This window comes from Octodon degus, unplaced genomic scaffold (genome assembly GCF_000260255.1).
Source record: "Octodon degus isolate 3935 unplaced genomic scaffold, OctDeg1.0 scaffold00051, whole genome shotgun sequence".
NCBI lineage: Eukaryota > Metazoa > Chordata > Mammalia > Rodentia > Octodontidae > Octodon > Octodon degus.
The window spans coordinates 1,116,554-1,139,276 of NW_004524627.1; the positions used below are offsets into that span (position 1 = coordinate 1,116,554).

The following is a 22,723-nucleotide window of genomic DNA, read 5'->3' on the forward strand; positions in this document are numbered from 1 at the left end:
TTAATATTTGAGTACATGCAAAAATTATAATTGGTGATGTTTTCCAGGGGCTTTTGGCTGTTTGAAAGACTAAATATGCATATATATATATGTATATATATCAAATATGTGTATGCAAGCATATGTGTATGTGTCTGATAGAGATTGTAAGACAAGGAAATATAGGGGAAACCTGACACTGTCTGAGAAATGTCTCATTTGTAAAAGCAATCTGAATTACATATACATGTCTCCAATATGGGATTAGATATAAAAATGTCCATGAACCAAATACCAGCTCCAATGTGATTCAGTTCCTGTTTTTATGTTTCTCAATTTTGCAGCTATTTCATTAACTCTTCTTGTTAGTGATTATTTTCCAGGGCCCTGGATGATTTCTTAAAGTGCTCTTCTTGTACTGTGGGGAGTTTGCTTAGTCTATGTGATGCAGAGCAGGCTCCAGGTAGCTTGAAAATGGCCTTTCAGTGATACAAATATATACACTGGCATTTAAGAGGGGTAATTTGAACAATAAAGGAACTATTTCATAGTTAATATATTACTTATATTAATACAACTGGTATTTTAAATTGCATAACAATAATTCACCTTAATAATGACTTCAACACACTTATAAAAGCAAGGATGGAATGTGAAGCACAGATAAAATAAAAACTCTGCTCAGAGGTAGTATGGCATTGAATCCAAGTTTCACTCCCAACAACCTGAAGTAAGCACGCCCCTGCCCCCCGTTCACACGTGCTTGTGTGGTGACGTTTCAAGTGGGGCTAGGAATACTGGCAGGGGCACAGAGAAGCACCAACTAATTTATTGGACTAAAGAAATGTTGTAAAGCCCTGTAAGAAACACTAGAAAATGAAACAAGAAGGTAAAAAATGCTAGGGTGAAACTTTATTTTATAGTATGAGGTTGTATACTAGTTAACTTGTATATGGAAATACATTATGAAGCTCCACCAGCCCCTCAGGTAGTTGTAGAACAGCATATATTAAAGACAGATCATATATTAACTGTGTAGCGCCTCACCAGAAATACACGTTATATACCATATTATATAATTAAAACTGAAAAACTATAACGTATTCTTTAGAGGAAAAATGCAGCTCTTTTAGCTCACATAATGCTTCATCCTAGTCACTCAGCTTTTAAATCCCAAAAACCTACTTGAACTTCAGGGCTTAAATCCTGATTGACACAAGAGTGAAAAAGGCCAAGGTCAGCACTCTGCAGCATTTTATCCTTAAGTGAATGTGCGGCATTAGCTGGAGAATGCTGAAGGTCAGGGCCTCGGGTTCTGCATGGAACTCATAATTGTTGGGGCACAAAACAAGGTGAAAAAGTAATGCAGATAACTCACTAGGATGACCTTCCAAATAGTCCTGCAAGGTGGAAAATAAGAAAATTTTGCAAATCCTTGATGAAAAATGACTACGCAATTGGAATTTTGGCAAGAATATATAAAATATCAGAAAAATCAGAAAATTGAATGACTTGACAAAGCCTTATGACATAAAATATGCTTAGATACCAGACAGAACATCAGGTAGCAGCCTAACCCATAAAGATAATGAACGCTTTTCATTATAATCTAATGTGTAGCCTATTTTAGGATTTAATATTGAGAAAATACGGGCAAGATTTTAAAAGTAGAACAAACCATTTAAAGGGCAATTAGAACACGTTTAAATATTTAGAAATAAATTGAAAAGAAGTATAAACATTATAAAAATAAGTAAAAATTAAATGCCTTATTATAAATTGCAAGTATGTATTCTTGCTTGTCAATAGGAAAAACATTTATAACTTTCTTTTAACTTGAGATAAAATAGACAGTATTGTCCAGGTTAATATATTTAATTTTGCCTTGATCACAGATTTGCTTTGTTCTGCTTTCTGATTATTCTTACATCAGAAAATCCACTATAACAGCATAATATTTCAAAATGAGCAACCCTTTCCTTTTTTGCCTCATTCTACCTGTACAATATTTATGCAAAAGAATTATCACATTCTTTGTACAGATAATGAGAATTCTGAGCTAAGGAAAGTTAAGTGAATATCACTTTTGTTACATTAGCTGATGTGGAACTGGAATACAGATCACCCGATACATCATTCAATGTGCCATTAACTATAAAATTCAGATTACTCTAAGACTCGTATTTTCTTACTTTCTAACTTGAAAATGTGAATGTATCACATCATGCAATAGACGGTAATCTATAATATTGTCACTTATCATTTTCCTTTCTCACTGATACATGGTATGTGATGTAGACTCTTAGACAATAAAATGCAACATGTTATTTCTTATAGGATATACTATATATACTTTGCTGATTATGAGAATTTTAAAAAATTTCTTCTTATGTTTTTGAAAATGATTGTTTACTTGTAAGCAACTGAAATTCTAAAAGCACTTACACCTATCGTAATATAAATTTTATAGTATGTTTGATAACTTCTTACATGACATTTGACCCTGTTTACTACAATAATTTTCTCTTAGCAATGGTTTGCCATTTGAGAACTAAATAAGACAACTAAATCTGCAGAAAAAAATAGTCAGGTTTGTATTAAAAAAGTGAGAGCAAGGGCCAGCCAATAGCTCAGCAGATTAAAGCACCTGCAAGCAGGTGCAAGGGCTGGAGGTTCGAGCCCCAGGCCTGCCCTGCGGGACCTGTCCCCAGACACTCTGAGACATCAATTGAGACTGGGCTTGGTGGTGCCCACCTATAATCCCAGCTCTTGGAAGGCTGTAAACAGGCGGATCACTACCAATCTGATCTAGTAGTTAGACCCTGAGTACCCTGTAGACCTTCCTTAAAATAAAAGAAAATTAAACAATCTTTAAAAAGTGAGAGAAACATACTCATACACAGACATTTCATTTGTTACACCATATTTTACAGAAATTTAAAAATTTTCTCAAATAATTTTGGCCTGTGCAACTGAGTGAGCTTTGAGAGTTGTTAGTCTGCTGATAATCTTGGAGCTGCAGGGCTTTTGCTAGCTAAGCTTCCTGGAGCACACATGCTGTGAAATGGGGATATTTATGTTGTAACTGAAGAGTCACCTGGAAAAAAGTGCGATGACTAATGTGTTGTTTTTTAGATTGTATTAAGAACATTCTGCACAAGCCCATGTGGTGAATCTCATACTTCCAATTTTGCAGGCAATTCACTACTCCTAAAATGAACTCTTTTGCAAAACCCAATTTCAGACGATAATAAAGTTTAGTGCTTCATATCATAAATAATGCATTATAGCTAAACCTACCAAACAACAAAAATGTATTTCATGTAAACAAGAGCCTATTGATCTCATCAGTTTATTCAGATGGTCCTTATTTAGAGGAATATTTATATTAGCCCCTCTTTAAATTATCTGAATGTTTATAAATTCATTTTAACAAATTACAAACTACTAAAATACTAAGTCCTAACCATGGCAGACAGACATGGTATATTTGGCCACTGCATGCCTCTCCACTTTGTTAAATACCTTTCTTTCCCCATCTCACTCCTCTCCAGTACTCAGTTCCTATTCTTTCTTAAACATGCCTCTCATTCTATCCTCAAAGTCTTATCTTCAGATACTCGCTGGATTTTCCTTCCATCCTTCCATCTTTCCAATTAGCATGGGGTCCATGAGCCCTTCCTACCTCACCCCATTCAAAATAGTAGCTTGTCTGTATTTCTGTCTTCTATTTTATCTGTGCTTTAATTCACAGCATAATTTATGAATTGGATTTTACGATGCTTGTTTACTTCTGTTCTTTTTTTTTTCTTTTGAGAATGTGGTTTCTTGAGGGGCTGGAGATATAACTCAGTGGGATAAGTGCTTGCCTGGCAAATACAAGGTCCTGAGTTCAATCCCTGGTACAACCAAAACAAAAGAATGTGGTTTTGTGAGAGTGGTGACTTACACCACTGATTCCCTGTTTTCAGCATTTAGGGGTCAGGCTGCAGAAATGTTTCGTAAACCTGAGAACAGAATAAATGGAAAAAAAGATTGATGTGATCTCCTGCCATTCTGCTTTGGGATGGTCCAACATTAAGATAACCAGCTATGAAAGCCATGGCAATCATTAATGACATACAATTTCTTCCTGTCCTTAATCTCTCTTAATATGTACATAGACTTCTTTGTAAACAGTATTTTGACTTCTGTTTGTAGGCATTACTTAACATTTTAAAAAATATACTTTTGCATTAATATTTTTACCATAAGTAATGAAGAAAGTTAGTTCTTACGCTAAATTTATACTCAGTATTAGTTTATAGTGACAATGTGTCATTGTCCATTAATTTCTACAGTAAAATGAAAATTCTTTTTTTAAATTGTTTTATTAATTTTAATGAGAAAGAAATAGCAATAAGACAGAAAATTCTTAAATGGTACTAGATGAAAACTTACTAGTAACAAAATTATCACTGTTATATTCTTTGTACACCATTACCTTATTTGTGAAAACTTTAAATAATTTTTTTCTTTTTTTAACATCTTTTATTTTTATTATTTGAGGATTGACCTTCTATGGTAGATTAAAATATATACAAACAAAGACCAGCAAGATAGCTCAGTTGACTAAGTTTCTGGTTTGGCAAGCACAGGGACTGAGACTAGTACCACACGCCATGCTGGCCCTGAACTCTGGGTGTGCTGAGCCAGCCACCGAGACAGGGCGTGGTGGTGCACTCCTGTAATCCCAGTACTGGGGACACTGAAAACAAGACAGTCATTACCAGTCCAAGCTGCATAGTGAGACCCTGCACCAAATACATTAAAATAAAATAAAATAAATACACACACAACATGTAAACAAAAAAGTGGGTAAAATTTTTTCTAAAATTTTAAGTAACATATTAAGTTGTCACAATAAGACTTTTCAGGTATATTTTTTCAAAAATTTTTGGCAAAAAGCTCATTGGATTATGTGTGAAATTTTTCCAAAGAAATCTTGCCATTTAAAATGAAAAAAATCTATAATGTTTCAGACTCTGTTGGCAGCTGGTTCTTGTCATTTTAATAGAGAGCAGGGGCTTCGTGGAGCCACACATGTGGAGGAAGGAGTTCTGTTATTGGATCAAACTGTAATCTTGGGTCATTTGTTGTAATGGTGTTTGTAAATAGGATATCAAGTCCGCATCTTGTACAGCAATTAACCACTAGGAAGAATGTATGCAATGTGTTAATTATTGAAACTGTCCTACAGATTTGATTTGAAACTGTCTCATTGCTATTTGTTTATCAATAAAATTATGACAAAAATAAATAAATGAATATGCAGGGGCATTCTCAGAGCAATTAAATTTGTAATTGTACATCCAAACATTGTCTATGTGCTGGCATGTATAATGAATTGTGGCTTATAATTGTTCAAAGCCATTAATTTGACATCTGTGGGGCAAATGCTCAGCATCTCGACTATGAGACTTCTTTTATAAATTAAAGGCTATTAACTACTGTTCAAATTTCAGTTTAAAAATTCTAATATTGCTATAGACAGAGAAGGGAAGTGGAGTCTGAAGAAATATTTGTGTCAAGTTAGTTTTGTATTCACGTTAAGACAAATATTTGCACCTAAAACAATTAAAATGATAAAGTAATATTAGTAAAATTTAAAATGTCTAATTGCCATGTGGTGCTTTGTGGATATTCTCAAAAACAAACTAGAAAGATTGGAAAACATTTCATGTTGCCTACTAAAACCATTCGAAGTACAGAGGGACCTAGTAAGTCAGGTTTAATGTCTTATAAAGAAAAAAAATCACTTTTCTAATATAATAATTTTTAGTCTGCTCGTCTCAAACTTTGTAACATTGGAGAACTCTGAATTTTGTAAACTTGAGTTTACAACAACTTGTTTAGTTCATATTTGTATATAGCACTGCTATTTGTTAAAATGCTCTGGTAAGACCGTGCTCATTTTTAAAGAGTGACACTAGCTGAAGGGTGAGGCCTTGCTCTAGTTATTGAATGTATTATATCATTTCTCTCCATATCTACAGATAGCCATACTGTGCTTAAACTTATATATAAATAGAGATAATCCAAATTAAATGAATGCTTATATTTCTAGTTATTCCATTTAAATTTTACTAACTACATCTACTGACTAAACATACTCAACTATGTTAACTAAACGATACATTCAGCACATATTCATTAAACACTATTAGAGCTCTCATTAAAGTAAAAAGTCAATCACCAGCATGTGAGTACTATGGAACTGATGGAAGCCAGCCTGGGATTTAGCCCTTAAACTAGTAAACCTTGCCAACTCACTGTGCAATATGGTGGTATGCAAGAGGAGTTATAGAAACCTATATTTCTACTAATGAATAAGTAACTAATTGCTTCATATGACCTGATAGTTCTTCTCAAAGCGTACCTTAATCTTAAAAGTGAACTTTAATCCCTTCTGTATTCTCATTCACCATCTCCATGTAAAAACTCATTTAGAAAATTTATATCCAAAAGGATTCTTGCCCTCCAACGACTTTACTGAGCATTGCTTTATGTTATACAAGAAAGGGGTCTTTGATCTTATCTCTTCTTTCAGGCTAGAGAAACATGAATAATTAGTATAATATATCCACCAGATTATAGGTATGTGATCTGATCCAGTCATGTGGGGAATGCTTCAGTGAATTTTTTAAAGTAAATGTATTACAGTAAGAGACACGTTGTCATTAACTCCTTCTCAAAATGCTCTCCCTCACAGGGACATACTTATTCTTTATTGTTCCCACTGTCTGAAGAACTCCTTTAAGTCTGTTTTCATGAATATCTCTAAGTGTGCTGCTGCAGCTTTCTTAATGTCTCAAATTGGTCCCAAACTATTCAAAATGACTTTTCCTTGTCTTTTTGACTTTTGAGAAGAGCAAGAAATCACATGCTATCAGATCCAGTGAATCAGGTGAAGACACACTATAATGTTTTTATTTGACACAAGTTGCTGGCATTGTTTGAATGGACTCAACACTGAGGCAGCTCTGAAAAGCCACTGGCAAAGAGGACTTTCTGAGACGCACCAGAGGTGGCATCTGTGATGAGATAGGCGTGTACAGGTGAGAGGGGTCACTGTGAGAGGGATTAACGGTGAGGAGTGACCGTTGATGTGATATTTTTTTAGAAAGTTTAAACTATTTTTTTTTCATTTTATGTATTTGGTACAAGGGCTCACTACGCAGCTCAGACTCATAGTGATCTTCCTGTTTTCAGCTTCCTCAGTGCTGCAGTTATAGGCATGAGCCACCATGCCCAGTCTGGGACCAGAGATCTAACCCTGGTCCCTGTGCTTGCCAAAGCAGGTGCTTAGTCAGCTGAGCTATCTCGCCGACCCTTAAACTGTATTGTTTTATTATACTTCTTTTGTAGTGTGCAACAGAGCAATATATAATACAAAAAATTAAGGGATTAATGAGAATTGCAAGGGAGAGGAAAGAGTTACAAGGTTCTAAAAGAGAAAGCACAATTGGGAGATTTTTTTCAATAATTCAGGTTAAAGATGATGTTATCTGAAACTAACCAAGAGCAGTAGTGTTGGAGAGAAGGAAGTTGCTAAGAGAGGTACCAGCAAGAAATTGATAGAATCTGATTATAACAGGCATAGTTTATTAAATGTATCATGGCACAAGAACAGCAAGACACTGGCTTTGCAGGTTCTGGAGGTGCTAGGTAAGAGCAAGAAGCCCTGAGTGAAGAGAAAGGCATAGGGTGCAGTTAGTAACTACCATGTAGATGCTGTTGTGCCTGGGATTGTGCATATGTTAGGCCAGACTGTGTGAAGTAAGAGGTTGAAAAGAGAAAACTGTATTATTATTCGTGAGCTTGAAAATGGGTAAAATAAAGTGAGTGCAAGATTACCTAAATTTGAAACCAGGTCTTGGGGGAGTGTGATGTACTAAGCAAGTGTGTTACATTTCTGCTGCATTAAATGGTTTTGAACAGTTATATCTAAACTATCCTTGGTTTCATTCAATAAAATACATAGTGTAAAAAGCAGGAGAAAGAATGCCAGCTAGTTAAAGGTTCAACAATGCATGGTTTTTATTCTTTTGCTCTGAATGCTTGTATTGGGAGAAGGGGAAAAGAACAAAAGACTTCAAGATTTAAAACTGGGCCTCTCCTGTGCTTTGAAAAGAAAAATCAAAACCAAGTGTCCACTAATTTGCTTAGACATAGGAGGCTTAGTGGATGTATCTCTAAACTTAGTTTAATGTGGGGATGGAAAACACCCCCTACCCATTTCCAGAACTTAGTAGAGGGCAGTAGACATTCCTTTTTACCCAAACACTAGGCAGCAGTTTAAATGTGACCAAGGTGAATGCAGAATGGAGATGTTCCAAACACAGCGAGGACTCAGCAAATCTAATACACTAAAAATGATGAATACATTTTGAAAGAAAATGCACAAAACCATAAGAATTTTGAGACTTGTTTCATTTGAAAGTAATCTTAATGCTATCAAATTCACAAATATGCTAATTTAAATACTCAATCCTATTTTATCTAAAACACACATTACAAATATACAAATATCTATTCTCTCCACATGTCAATGCCATTCAGATCATGGTTTGAAATGAGGAGAATAGATTTTTTTTTCCCTTAATCTGCAAGTCAGTGGGTGTTTCTTTACAGCTGACTTTAGTAAAATTCATAAAAAATAGTAATTAACAATGGTCTTCTTTGTGTGTTAACTCACAAGGGAACACCTTCAAAACTGCATTTTGTTAAAATTTCTATACTAAAGTGTAGAAAAACTGAACTACACAAATATTGAAAAGTTAAAAATTCCTTAAATTTTATTCCTGGTACCACTACTACAATTTACAGGGCGCTATACCTGATGTATTGAAAGGAAAGAAAAAGACAAAGTTACAACACATAAAAGGCTGTAGAATGTACATCTAATTGACACTATATTGCATTAATCAATAACTGCACTGTTGCAAACTGTGGCTCTGACAGTCCTGAACCAGAAGGGTTTCCTGTTTAAGCTGCAATACCTTTTCTGACTATGGATCATCATCATTCCGTCTGTGGCAGATATTTAGTTCCTCTGATGCATTCGGGACGACTGTCTCTAAGTAACTTGCACCTTTCCTAACAACTCCTTGCTCTCGCTCCTGCTGAGAACTGTTATACCCTGTCAAAATTGACCCCATTTTGTTGCCCTTCTAACCTCACCGAGTTCCTGTTCTGTATGTGCCTACCCCTCCCAACTCCTCACCCCTGTGACCCAAATCTTATGACATCTGTACCCCAAACTCTTTTATGAACTCTGTGTGACTGCCAACTCAGCACCCCCACCCAACAGGACCACCCCTTGAACTAATGACCCGCTGTACCCCATGATTGCTGATTTCAGCACCCCACCCAATGGGACCACCCAATGAACTGATGACCCTGCCACTTCTTCCTCTCCACCCCTTCCCTGTTTTTGCGGTTTTCAAGTTTAAATACTGATCCTTGTCAATGCTCAGCGCGCCTCTTTGCACCTTTCATAGAGACCGCCCCTGGGTACCAGCTAAAATAAAGCACTTCTTTTAACTTTTGGACTTGCCTCGTTGTCATCTGATTTTTGAGTTACAACAAGAACTGTAGCCCTTTACTGTTGTTTTAAAAACCTGCTGCCTTAACCACCACTTGCACCACCAGATCCATAACCACCACCACCGGGACTGCCAGAGCTTCTTCCACCAAAACTAGCCCAGTTTATGGGCCCATCATTTGGCTGCTGCTGTACACTATGACTTCCAAAATCATTAGAGCTGCCATCACCACCATAGTTACCACCACCAAAGTTTCCTCCTTCATTGTAACCATCATATCCTCCTCCACCAGTGCTGTATCCACCGCCTTGGTTTCCATATCCTGGTTCACCACCAGCATACCCTCCTCTACTACTGTAACAAGGTCTACCACCATAGTTTCCACCATCACCTCCACATCCATCATATCCACCATCACCTCCTCCATAATTACCTCTGCTGCCACCTCTTCCACCACCATAATCTCCTCTTCCACCAAAGTTTCTACCATGGCCAAAATTCCCTCTAAAACCTCCGAAGTTCCCTTCATGACCCACAAAGTTGCCAGCTCCACCTCCACAGCCTCTTTGTGATCCAGCAGACTGCATCTCTTGTTTAGATGGGGCCTGTTTTGCTTCACAATTATGCCCATTAATAATTTCTGAATTATTAAGTGATATTTCTGAACAACAATTTTATTGACTGTGTTGTGATCATCAAAAGTTACAAAAGCAAATCCTCTCTTTTTCCTACTCTGCCTGTCTTCCATAATTTCTATGCTTTCAATGTCTATATCTATCTATCTATCTATCTATCTATCTATCTATCTATCTATATATGTATATTATATATATATGCATATTATTTCGGACAGGGTTTACAGAGTCCCACCGTGTAGATCAGACTCATAGTGATCCCCCCTGTTTATAGCCTCCGAAGTGCTGAGATTACAGGCACACGCCACCACACCCAGTCTCAACCACTGTCTCAGAGCTCCGCAGGGGCGGGCCAGCACGGCAGGCCCAGGGATGGAATTCCCTGCCCCTGTGTCTGCCTAAGCAGGTGCTTTAATCTGCTAAGCTATTTGGCCAGCCCAATTTTACCCTATTTTTCAAAGTAGTCTCTCAGATTATATTCTTGTGTATCTTCTTTAATACCACCAACAAAAATTTTCTTCACTGTTAGATGGGCACCAAGCTTTACTGATTCTCTCTAGAAACAGCTCTCTTTGGTCCCACTACATGCCCATCAACTTTGTGTGGTCGACTATACACTGCTGCATCTGCCTCTTCAACACAAGAGTAAGTCACAAAACCAAAGCATCGGGAGCGTGTTGTTTGAGGATCTCTCATTACCACACAATGTGTGTGTGTGCACCATTTCTCAGTGTTCTCTTAAAATATCACCATAGTTTCAAAACTCAGACCACCAGTAAAGGCCTTCCCCAACTGCTCTGCCTCCTTTGGATCACAGGCCTCCATTTTGAGACCAGACTTGCCTCTTCCATCTTGAGAAAGTGAGTCCAAGAGAATATATTCTGATTGACAGCAAAGAAAAGCTGGCTAACCTGTGAGACAATACAGAACTACTATGAGACCTCATCCTCACCAGGAGGAACTTAGAACAAGCTATTAATAGCGTCGTAGGGCTGGCCTAATAAATAGCTTAGCAGATTAAAGCACCTGCAAGTAAGAGCCTGCTGTGTAGGCCTCGCCCCCAGGGCATGCTAAAATGGAGGTTGAGACTGGGCATGGTGGTGTGCGCCTGTAATCCCAGCTCTTGGAAAGCTGTAAACTGGTAGATCACTATGAGTCCAATCTAGTAGTGAGACTCTGAACACCCTGTAGACCCTTCCCTAAAATACAAATAAATAAATAAATAAATAAATAAATAAATATAAATAAATAAATAAAATGGGTGTATAAATTACAGGTAACTGTTCCTAACCCTCCAAATCTTCAGAGCTTATTTTTAATGAAGGACCATCATGTTTAATAACGAACAACATTCTTCAATTTGAAAACAGGTCTATTTCCATAAATTTAATGCTTAACTTTATTTTTAATAGCCATAAATGTAATTTTAATAGTGTAACAGAAAATTTAAGTCTAAGATTTAGGATATTGAACATATTGAAATATAATTTTTTAAATATCTATTTTATAAATTATATTTAAAACTTTAGGCTGGCCTGATAGCTGAGCGGACTAAAGTGCCTGCTTCGGCAGAGCACAGCGGCTGGGGTTCCATCCCTGGTGTGCCGTGCTGGCCCCACCAGCGGGGCGGGCTGAGATGACTATTGAGATTGGGTGTGGTGGTGCACACCTGTAATCCCAGCCCTTGGGAGGGTGAAAAAAACAGGAAAATCACTAAGTGTCTGATCTACATAGTGAGACCCTATACACCCTGTAGACCCCATACTAAATTTTAAAAAAAGTTAAAAGTTTAAGCACAGCAATTTTTTTTGTCTTTTTGAGACTTGGTCTCTCTATGTAGTTCAGGCTGGCCTTGAACTCAATTTGTAACACAGACAGGCTGGTCTCAAACTCACGAAGATCCTCCTGAACCTGCCTCCCCAGTGCTGGGATTATAGGCACGCTTCATCATAGCCAGCTTAAGCACAGCAAATCAAATTTCAAATTTTAAAGCTATTATGTTACTTTAATACATAAATTAATATTTTCCTGTTCTTTTTTTTCTGGGAATATACTCAGGATCTTGTGTTTGCCAGGCAGGTGTTGTACCACTGAGCTCTATCTACAGCCCTATTGGGCTACTCTTAAAGTGCCTTTTGGTAAAATTTGCTGGAGAGAAGTCTTGAATAGCAAAAGAAAATATAAACATCTACATTCACCTAATAATTATGCTATTCTGATGCCTGAAAGAAATCCAGCTGGGGAGACAGGTCAGAGCTGCAGCATTTGCCTTGCAATCGTGAGGTACTGGGTTGACTCCCTGTACCAAACAGAGAAAAGGAGGGATGGAGAAATCCAGAAAGATATTTACTATAAAGTTGAAAATGTTTCAGTAACTTACATATAAAATAATAAAATTTCATGTATTGTACTTTAAAGTAAACTTCACGCTATTTGTTTCTGCAAAATAAAACAAATATCAGTTGAATTGTTAATATTTTTGAAGCCACTTGTATTTGGCTGAAAAAAGAATTCTATGTACTGACTGATCATTCTCCTATAATCAATTACTCAACTAGTTTTTTTTTAAAGTTACTTAACTTTGAAAAAATACTGAAATTTATAAATGCCATAAGATACACACAAAAACATTTGGAGAGAAATAAAAAAACAAAATTAAAGCTGATTTTCTACAGTTTGCAATTCCCAAAAGTAATTATGAATCTGCATAGCTAGCAACCACATCATATAACAACCACATTTTTTATAAGTTATTTTATTTTGAAGAATAAAAACAGAAGCAAAAACAAGTTGAAAGAAAGATGGAAACATGGTCACATACAATAATGCATATGTTACAGATTTTCAAGACAAGAATAGCTAAGTAACAATGGTTGATATATTATCTCTTCTTATCATTAACTCTGTTGCTTAGATAAACAGATATAGTTTTACAAGATTGGGGAAATAACTGTTATTGGCCCTTGCTTTCAAGAAATCTTAATTTTATTTCCTTTTTTCTTTTAATTTATTTAGTTTACTTTTGTATTGCTTATTTAGTTAGTTATATTTTATTCATTTTAATGAGAAAAAAGATATACTAGCAATGAAACAATTTTAAAATAGATTAGTAGGACAGTTACAATAATTAATACATTGCATATTGTTGTCTTCATCATAGTTACTCAGAGGACAAGATGCAGACAAGATATCTTATCTAAACAATATTAGTACAAACTTCTCACTGCACTAAGAGAAAGTAGCTGTAGATCCAATCCTAACTATCTTGTATATGCACATATTTTTTTCACTACAAAACTGTCCTTTACTTATATCCCTCTTTTTTGTTTTGTTTTGTCAGAGGTGGGTGTTCCACTGAAGTTAGAGAAGCTGTATTTGGAGAAGTATTTAAAGGACCTTTACATACTTGAAGCCAGTCTAAAGACTATAGGTGCATGAATTCAGCAAAATGACCCAATATAGTCCAGTGGTCCACAATAGTACCAGGTTATCAGCAGAACTGGAAATTGTCAGAAATTGTTGACTTGAGTCTTTTACAGCTCAGCATATTAACATGGCATTACTCTTATACCTCGTGGTTATACTGTAAACATATTTTTACTAAGCCTCATATTTATTTTCAACAATAACCAAATTATAAATTTAGGACAGAATATTTTAACATGAACATTTTAACTTCTAATAGATAACTAGAAATCTTAAATGTGACATGTTTCAAAATGTCCAAATATTTTATTCACTTTGCAGTATAGTGTGTTCAATTAAAGATGCCATAAAGTTCAAATTACATGCTAAGATTGAGTTATATTTATTTTTATGCCACTAGCAGAAACCAATACACATGACCTGCAGAAATAGAACTATGAAAGATAATTTACATTTTTGCTCCACAAGGAACATTTTTAATAATAATTCATTAGTTTTACAGTAGTTATTTTGATAGAGGAGGCTAACATATTTGGAAATTTTTAGCACACTAAGGGCTTTTGTTATTGCTAGCGTAATTAAATTCTAGATTTAGTGAATGATATTATATACAAAAGCACACCTCCTTACCAGTGGGAGTAATTTGCCCTACAGAAATCTGTTATAACATTTAAATGAAATTGTTAATCAGGGACTCTTTACAGTTGCACCTGCTCTTATTTGTGTCAGCAAACTGTGTAATCACTGGCAGTTCTTCCAGATCTAGGCGGAGGATAATACAACAAAAGCATGATTAAAGAGAATCCACACCCGCTGCACTCCCTGGTTCTGCTGGAGAGCAGGCAGCACAGCAACTGAGGACAACAAGGAGAACAAGAGACAGCGGCTGGTTGTTTATGATATTGTCACTTATCACAAAGGAAGCCAAAAGAGTGAGCCAAGAAAGTTCATTGACAAGCAGATAAGGAATGAGATTCCCCAAATGTAACATATTAAGTTATGGTGAGTTCTCTTACTTTTACAGGAAAATTTAAGAGTAGAATAGTACTTTAGAATGAAAAAGAAAAAAAAAACATGAACACACCTAAAATAATTGGGAATACACTATCTTTTTTAAACATTTACTTGAGAGATGGTATAGCAGTAATTGATATGACAACACAGGCAATACATATTTACAAGACCAGAGTGACAGGCCTTCCAAGCATGACCCTAGTATTACACATTGCTATCTTCGAGGCAGTAGCTTAGTTCACAGGTATGAGCATATATAGTTAGTCAGAGTGAGAATCCTACCAATTAACTGCTAGTTTCAAAAACAAGCTAAAGATTCTCAGGATCATTACCTTACCCATCTTGTGCATATAGATGTATGGTTTTGCCGCTGTCATGTTTGCTAGCTTTTCTCCTTGCTGTGTCTTCATTGTTTTCTTTTTTTTTTTTTTTTTTTCCATTTTTTGCAGTACCAGAGATTGAACTCAGAACCTTGTGCTTGACAGGCAAGTACTTATTCTACTGAGCTATCTCCCAACCCCTCTCTTAATTGTTTAATCCTTAAATTCTTGCTTCTGACATTGTCAAATACAAAAGTTACATTTCTTGTTATATAGATCTTGCTTTATCTTGGTCTTAACCATCCAGCAGAAAAGTATAAAATTGAGGTATGAAAAGTAAAGCTATATTAATATGCTGAGCTGTAAAAGGCTCAAGTCAACAGCTTCTGACATTGCCAGGCCTACAGGTAACCTACTACTGTTATGGACTACTGGACTATATTGGATTATTTTTCTCAATTCACACACCTACAATATTTAAGTGACAATGGAATACCCATCTCTGACAAAACTGAACAAAAAAAGGGGATACAAATGAAGGACTATTTTTTATCTGTATACAAAATAGGATAGATATACAGCCACTTTCTTTTAATTCAATGAGAACAAAGAGTTGTAGTAATAGTATTTGGACAGGATATCATGTCTGCATCTGGTACTATGAAAAACCAGTATGAAGACAAAAATATGCAATGTATTAATTATTTAAACTGTCCTACTAATTGGTTTTGAAACTGTCTCATTGTTGTTTGCTTCTCAATAAAATTAATAAAAAATCAGCAAAAAATAAAGTTAGTATTATTACGTACATGCCTTTTTCATAGTATAATCATTTTTCTATTAATTTTTAAATCATTTTTATTTCTAATAAATTTTTCCTTTTATTTTTGTTGGTACAAAACAATCACATCCTCTGTGAGATGCTGGTGCATGTAGATAACATATCTTAATTCTTTAACCAGTCCCTTCCTCTCTCCTTTATTACTTGATCAGATTTACTTTTACCAAAGATATTTTCAGTATTTTATTTTCCCCTTTATTTATACTTTGTCTTCTTCTTATAAGAGAAACCATGACATATTTAATCTTGTGTGTCTGATTTATTTTACTTAACATAAATTTACTCATTTATCAAGTTTATTGCTTCGCTCTGTTAAAACATGTGCTTCTAGGCTGGGGAGATAGCTCAGTAGAATAAGTGCTTGCCTGGCAAGCTCAAGGTCCTGAGTTCAAGCCCTGGTTTTGAAATGAAACAAACAAACAAACAAAAAAAAAAAACTCCACATGCTCCTATATAATAGGGTATATTTTTTTCCTTATTAGTAGCCGAGTGCTATTTTAATGGATTAAGAATACTTTGGTGAGGTACTCACTGACTTTGCAATTATAAAAGGTCTTGATCTGAAAAATACCAAAGATACAAGTGCTGATGTAATGGTTTGGATTTTTTAGTTATAAAATAGCTGTACCTACTTTCATGTTATTTTAAAGTGTTAAAAAGATTTGTACATTCTTCTCAAAGAATGTAGAAAATGTATGATGCCTAATATGTTTTCAAAGAGCTATGAAAGATAAAAGGTAAAAAGAAATATATTGGAAGACACACCTTGGAAATGTTCTTTAATTCCTATATTTACTAATTCAATTTATATGATTGCAATTGTAAATATAATCAAAATATTCATGTAGTGATAAATACAGAGAAGTCTTGGTAAGGATGAACTGACGTGAATATTTTTTATTTGAATATGCAATTTTAAAAGGAATATAAGGAGGTTAAGAAGGGTTAAAGGGAGGAAAGGGAGATACAAAAAAAGAAGCAAGATGGTTAAAGTATTTTCTCTTAATTCAAATAAAGATTTGTGCTAATATCATTTGAAGAACATTTTATGCCCATATTTTGTACTCTGAAGATAATAAAATGGAGTGTATTATAAAATGGATGTAGACATGTTATCTTATTAAACAATATTAGTACTCATCTTTCTTCTCAATGAACTAAAAGAAAGTAGCTGTATATCCTAACTATCCTGTTATTCTACTGTTACGATTTTTTATGTATTTTTTCTATAAAATTCAAAATTGAAAAAGAAATATAGGGCCGGTGAGATAGCTCAGCAGAATAAGCTTCTGCTTAGGCAAGCACAGGGACCAGAGTTGGCTCCCCAGAACCACATGTTGCGCTCGTCCTGCCCCTGGCATGCTGAGCTGGGCACTGCCACAGAGAGTCCAGGCATGGAAGTGTAAGCCTGTGACCCCCGCACAGGGGATGCTGAAAACAGTAGGATCACTAGAGTCCAAGGTGTGTAGCGAGACACTGTACCAAATACATTTTTAAAAAAAGAGAAAAAAAGTATATTGTGCTCAAGTATGAATTCTCTATAATGAATGTTGTCATTATGTATATCTAAAATCTATTAATCAAAAATTGAAAAAGATGAATTCCCATAAAGGAAATAGTATTATAAATGAAAAGAAGCAGAAATATGAACATATAATTTATGTTGGTGAGATTTAAATTTTAGTATTACAAATCATGTGTCTATTAGTGGAAGGAAAAAATAACAATGTTGAACAAATAAATATGTGTTGCTAGTAAATTAACTGCAGTAACACAGGAAAGTAAAATTAAAAACCCAAACCAAAATAAGCGAAACAAAAACTATCGTGTTAAACTCATTTCATAATTTCTGTGAAAATAAAATTAATTTTATTTCTACAATTATACATGATTATATTTTGAAAATTGTTTCCATTAAAATGTAAAACTCTAGTAAAATAATTTAACTATGATTTAATCAATTTGCTTAAAATTGAATTACCTATCTCACTATTACAATAATTAATACATTGTGTATTGTTGTCTTCATAGTAGTTATTCAGAGGACAAGATGTAGACATGTTATCTTATTAAACAATATTAGTACTCATCTTTCTTCTCAATGAACTAAAAGAAAGTAGCTGTATATCTATCCTAACTATCTTGTGTGTGTGTGTGTGTGTGTGTGTGTTTGTGTATTTTTTCACAGCAAAACAGTATTTTATTTATACTTTTTCAAAGTTAGTAACATGTGATACAAAGTTTCCTAGTAACTTGAACCAGACAGGATGTTTATCTCAGGACCTAGGTAGCTTTAGACACTGAGGTCTAATCCTGTCTACACACACTTGATCAACTTCCTAGCTTTCATGTCTCCCAATATATCCACCTTTTTTGTTTTGTTTTGTCAGAGATGGATGTTCCATTGCTGTTAGAGAAAGTTGTATTTGGAAAAGTCTTTAAAGAAACTTTTCATACTTGATGCCAGACCAAAGACTGTATGTACTTGAATTTAGCAAAATAACCCAATATAGCCCAAATGGCAATAATAGTAGTGAGTTATCAGCACAACTGACAATTGTCAGAAGCTGTTGACTTGAGCCTTTTACAGTTCAGCATATTAATAGAGCTTTATTTTTTTATACCTTGTGGTTATACTTTTCTACTGAATGGTTAAGACAAAGTTAAAACAAGACCTGTATAACTAAGCATGTTAAAGAGCAACAAAATACAAGTTAGGTATGACCACTATTTTTATTGTCTAAATTATATAGCTAAATGAATTATATATAAAAGTGAGTAATGTCTAGAAAGTTACAAACTTATGGAACTAAAAATGTTATATTCTATTGTATTTTTTTCTTTTTTCTTTTTGTACTTAGTACAGGATCTCCAGGGTCTCACTACACAGGATCACTTGTAGTGATCCTCCTGTTGTCAGCCTACCAAGAGCTCGGATTACAGACTCACATCACCATGCCCAGTCTCAGTTGCAGTCTCAGTGTGCCCCAGGTGTGGGGTTTTCACTGTATGCTGAGGATCGAACCCAAGTCCCTGCATCTGCCTAAGTAGGTGCTTTAATCCACTGAGCCATCTTGTTGGCTCTAGTATTACATTTTTTAAGAGTAGGGAAACTTATTGGAAAAAAGCATGAGAAATAGGCCTAGCTTCTGACAGCCAGGAGAGGTCCCAAATGGGTTGCCAATGACATAGTTTAGATCAAACTGTAAAGGGAAAGTGCTCAAATGAGAGAAGATAGATAGATAGATAGATAGATAGATAGATAGATAGATAGATAGATAGATAGATGATAGATAGACAGACAGACAGACAGACAGACAGACAGACAGATAGATAGATAGATATAGATATATAATACCACTTAAACATAAAATAGAATCATTTTATTTGTAAGAAAATAGATGAATCTAGAGATCACTATGTTACCTGAGATAAATCAGGCACAAAAATATGAATATGAAATGATCTCAAGTACTTTCACTGAGAGTAGAATAGTGGAGTTTAGAGTTTGGGGAGTTTGAGGAGGAACTGTCTGAATTTTTTTATTTTTTTTTTTTGCAGTTCTGGGGATTAATGTCTGAATTATTGACCACTGTTTCTTAAGATAAGTAGGAAATTATGGAGTACTATTTAATACAGTAAATGACTACAGCTAAAAATAATGGATACAATCTCAAAATGTTAAAGAATAATTTTTGAATGTTTTCTCATAAAAGAAATGATACATTTGAGAAGACAAATATGTTTAAATTTATTGCAACATTTCAAAATATATAAATATATTGAAACATACAGTATCCTGATTAATATATACATTTTGTTTATATCTCGGTTAAAATAAGTTTAGTCTTGAAAATTATGCCTAAATTATTTAAAATCTTTTATAACTTCCTTCAAATATCAACTAAATCTTATATTGAAGTTTGGATTTTAATTGTGGCAAATGTTTTATTCTCCAATAGAAAATAATCCTACAAATGAAACCTTGGCGTGACCTTCAGGTATGCAACTTGACTGCATGTTATCTCAGAAGCACAAAAAAAATAACCAGGAGACCATGATCGAAAGGACATTCATTCTGCTTGGGCATCCTCGAAACATGACAGCGGATTCTTAGTATAATCCAGAACTAACTACAAAATTTTTAAATGAGGGCAGGTGACTAGAGAACCTAGACTACATAATCTCTGTTTAAATGCTTCACAAGCACTATTACCAAAAGCTAAGTAAAGAGAAAGACTTCGTGTATTGTGCAAAGATTCCCTCTGACTGAGTGAACTAGTTGCTCCTTATAACATGTGAAAATAATGTTCTTCTAAAGTAAAACAGCACAGCATACTTCAGTTGATTGAGTATTCTTTAAATGACCAAATTCTATCTTTAATAACATCATTTTCATTTTCTTAAGAAGTTTAAGTATTAGTATAGATAAGGATATAGTGAGATACTGGTTAAATATTTGTTGCTTCAATATAGATAATGCTCAAAAACACTGTCTAAAAAGTGATTTGTCATTGAGATTTTATTGACTGATTGATTGATTGATTGATTTGCAGTATTGGAGATCAAACTCTGGACTTGTTCTTGTCAGGCAGGTGCTTATGCCACTGAGCTATCTCCCTGGCCCAAACACATCTATTTATTTATTTATTTATTTTGGAACTGAGTATGGAACTCAGGCCCTTGTGCTTACCAGACAAGCATTTATTCTACTGAGCTACCTCCCCAGCCCCTGTTATTGTCATTTTAAATGAGAGGTGATTTTGTTTACCAAGTGAACATCAAGTACTAAAAACATAACCTTAAGTAATAGCTCCTGGTAGGCTTATGGAAGTTGTTCATCACAGTAGCCAGACTAAAGTTCTAGCTTAGTAATTCTAAGGTTTGAGAGTCTTGTGAAAATTCTGACCCCACCATGACCCCATAAGATAACACACATATGCATTTATTCAAAGTTTTGTTTCAGTTTCTAGAGGATTCACAGAGACCTTCTTCCTATTTCCCACTATTATACATTTTTGTATGTATTTAGCCTTTCAATTTCTCACAACAAAGAGACAATGTGATATTTAAACATATGTGTGACTGATACATTTTACTTAAATAAATGGACGCTTTTTCTTTTTTTCCCCTTCCTTCCTTTTCTCTTCCCCAGAACCCCCCCCCTTTTTTTTTTTCTCCAAATGCCTTCAGGGCAGGTTTGGCTGGCTTGAGTTGTGGGGATCGAACCACAGCAACCTGAGCCTGACTGCTTTGTTGAAGCTGCCACTTAAAAGAACTGAGCTAAGGGGCAGGCCCCTCGCCCAGTACCCCTTTCTATGGAACACTTCTTATTTCACAATACCTTTTATACACTTTGGTTCTTATTTACATATTTGGTGTCTCACACCAGAGAAATAAAACAATATTTACACATCTGTATCCAATTTATTTTACCTGAGAATATGATCTCAACATAAGTCCATTTACCTAGAATGTTGCAAGTGTATCCTTCCCTATGGCTGGGTGGTATTTCATGGCATTACAAAACTTCTTTTTATTTATTCCTCAGTTGTTGTATGTTTGAGCTGTTTCAAAGATCATTCTGTTATAAACTATGCTGGTATAAATATGGGTATACAATCACTGTGGTATGATTTTTAACTTTTTTTTTCATGAAGATATCTAGAAAGGAATAGCTGGGTCAAATACCTCTAACCCTAGTGTTTTTATGTATCTCCGTACTGATTTCCACAGGGGCTGCACTGGTCTGCACTCCCACAAACAATAGAGAAGAGTTTCTTTTCCCCCATTACCCTTCCAGCATTTGTTATTGATTAATTTCTTTATAATAGCCATTCTGAAAGGGAACAAGAGATGAAGGATGGGGAAGGAAAAGAAGGGAAAAGAAAAAAAAATCATAAAGGATTAAATCAAAGCAAAACTTTTGTAAATAAGGATTAAAGGAGGGGTTGAATAGATGAGAGGGTATTAAGAAAAAAAAACCCAAGATATATTGTGTACAGGTACAAATTCCCACTGAGGAATGGGATCATCATGTGTGCCTAAAATGCACCAAAATTTGAATCAAAATAAAAATTCAAAAGTAAGATTCCCAGTTTAACCTCCTACTCTAGGTCAATCTAGGCAGGATATCCTCTTAACTAGTGTGATTCGTTATCCAATCTTAGAAATCTTTGATACACACGTTCTGCAAGATCTGCTAAGAAAACAGAAGCAAAGCCATTGAATTTCTGACACAGGACTTTCTTAGTATTTTCATTTTTTGTTTTTAATCCTTGCTGAACTAAGAGAAATTTTGTGCTATCACATAGTCCTATTTCTTTGCTTTCTTATAGATACAGTAATTTATTTACCTTAGTGTTAAATCACAGTGAAAAAGCAAAGAAAATCTCTGCATTATGATTTAGGATTAGAAGGAGTTTCTGCTTCACAGATCACCTAAACAGTAATTTCTGAAGCTGTTTCAGATGTTCGTCCAGCCACATGGTGCTATGAGCCCTAATTATGCAGTTAAAGTTATACCCATTTTGCACATTTTCCTTTAAAGACAACTATATTATGACTGTTGCCTAATTCAAAATAAATCTAAGATGCCACCAATAACAAAGTACAGCATGAAATTACTGACAGCAACATATGGGAAAAATTTGCCTTAATATTAATGAACTGTGATACGTAGAAATATATGTGGAGGATGAATTTAAGCATAAGGGATATTAAGCACAGTTAGGGCCAAAGAGAAACCTTCCAGCATACATTACTTTAGTCTTATTTAAAAGATTAACTCAATAGTTCTATTTTCGCTAGGATTTTATTGTTAGCCAGCTAGATGAGTTTTTCTTTTATTCTATTCTTTCAAGAGTGCTTTTTGAAGTGCGGACTTTCCTCTAATATACTAAAGGAATCTATTTATCTGGG

The 22,723-nt window shown here is 34.9% G+C and overlaps 2 pseudogenes; both read right to left on the bottom strand.

Moving 5' to 3' along the window:
- Nucleotides 1-9,046, bottom strand: part of LOC101580085 — a 20,246-nt pseudogene extending 11,200 nt beyond the window's left edge.
- A 576-nt stretch (nt 9,047-9,622) lies between these two features.
- LOC105742422 lies at nt 9,623-11,026 on the bottom strand (annotated as a pseudogene).
- Between the last annotated feature and the right edge of the window lie 11,697 nt (nt 11,027-22,723).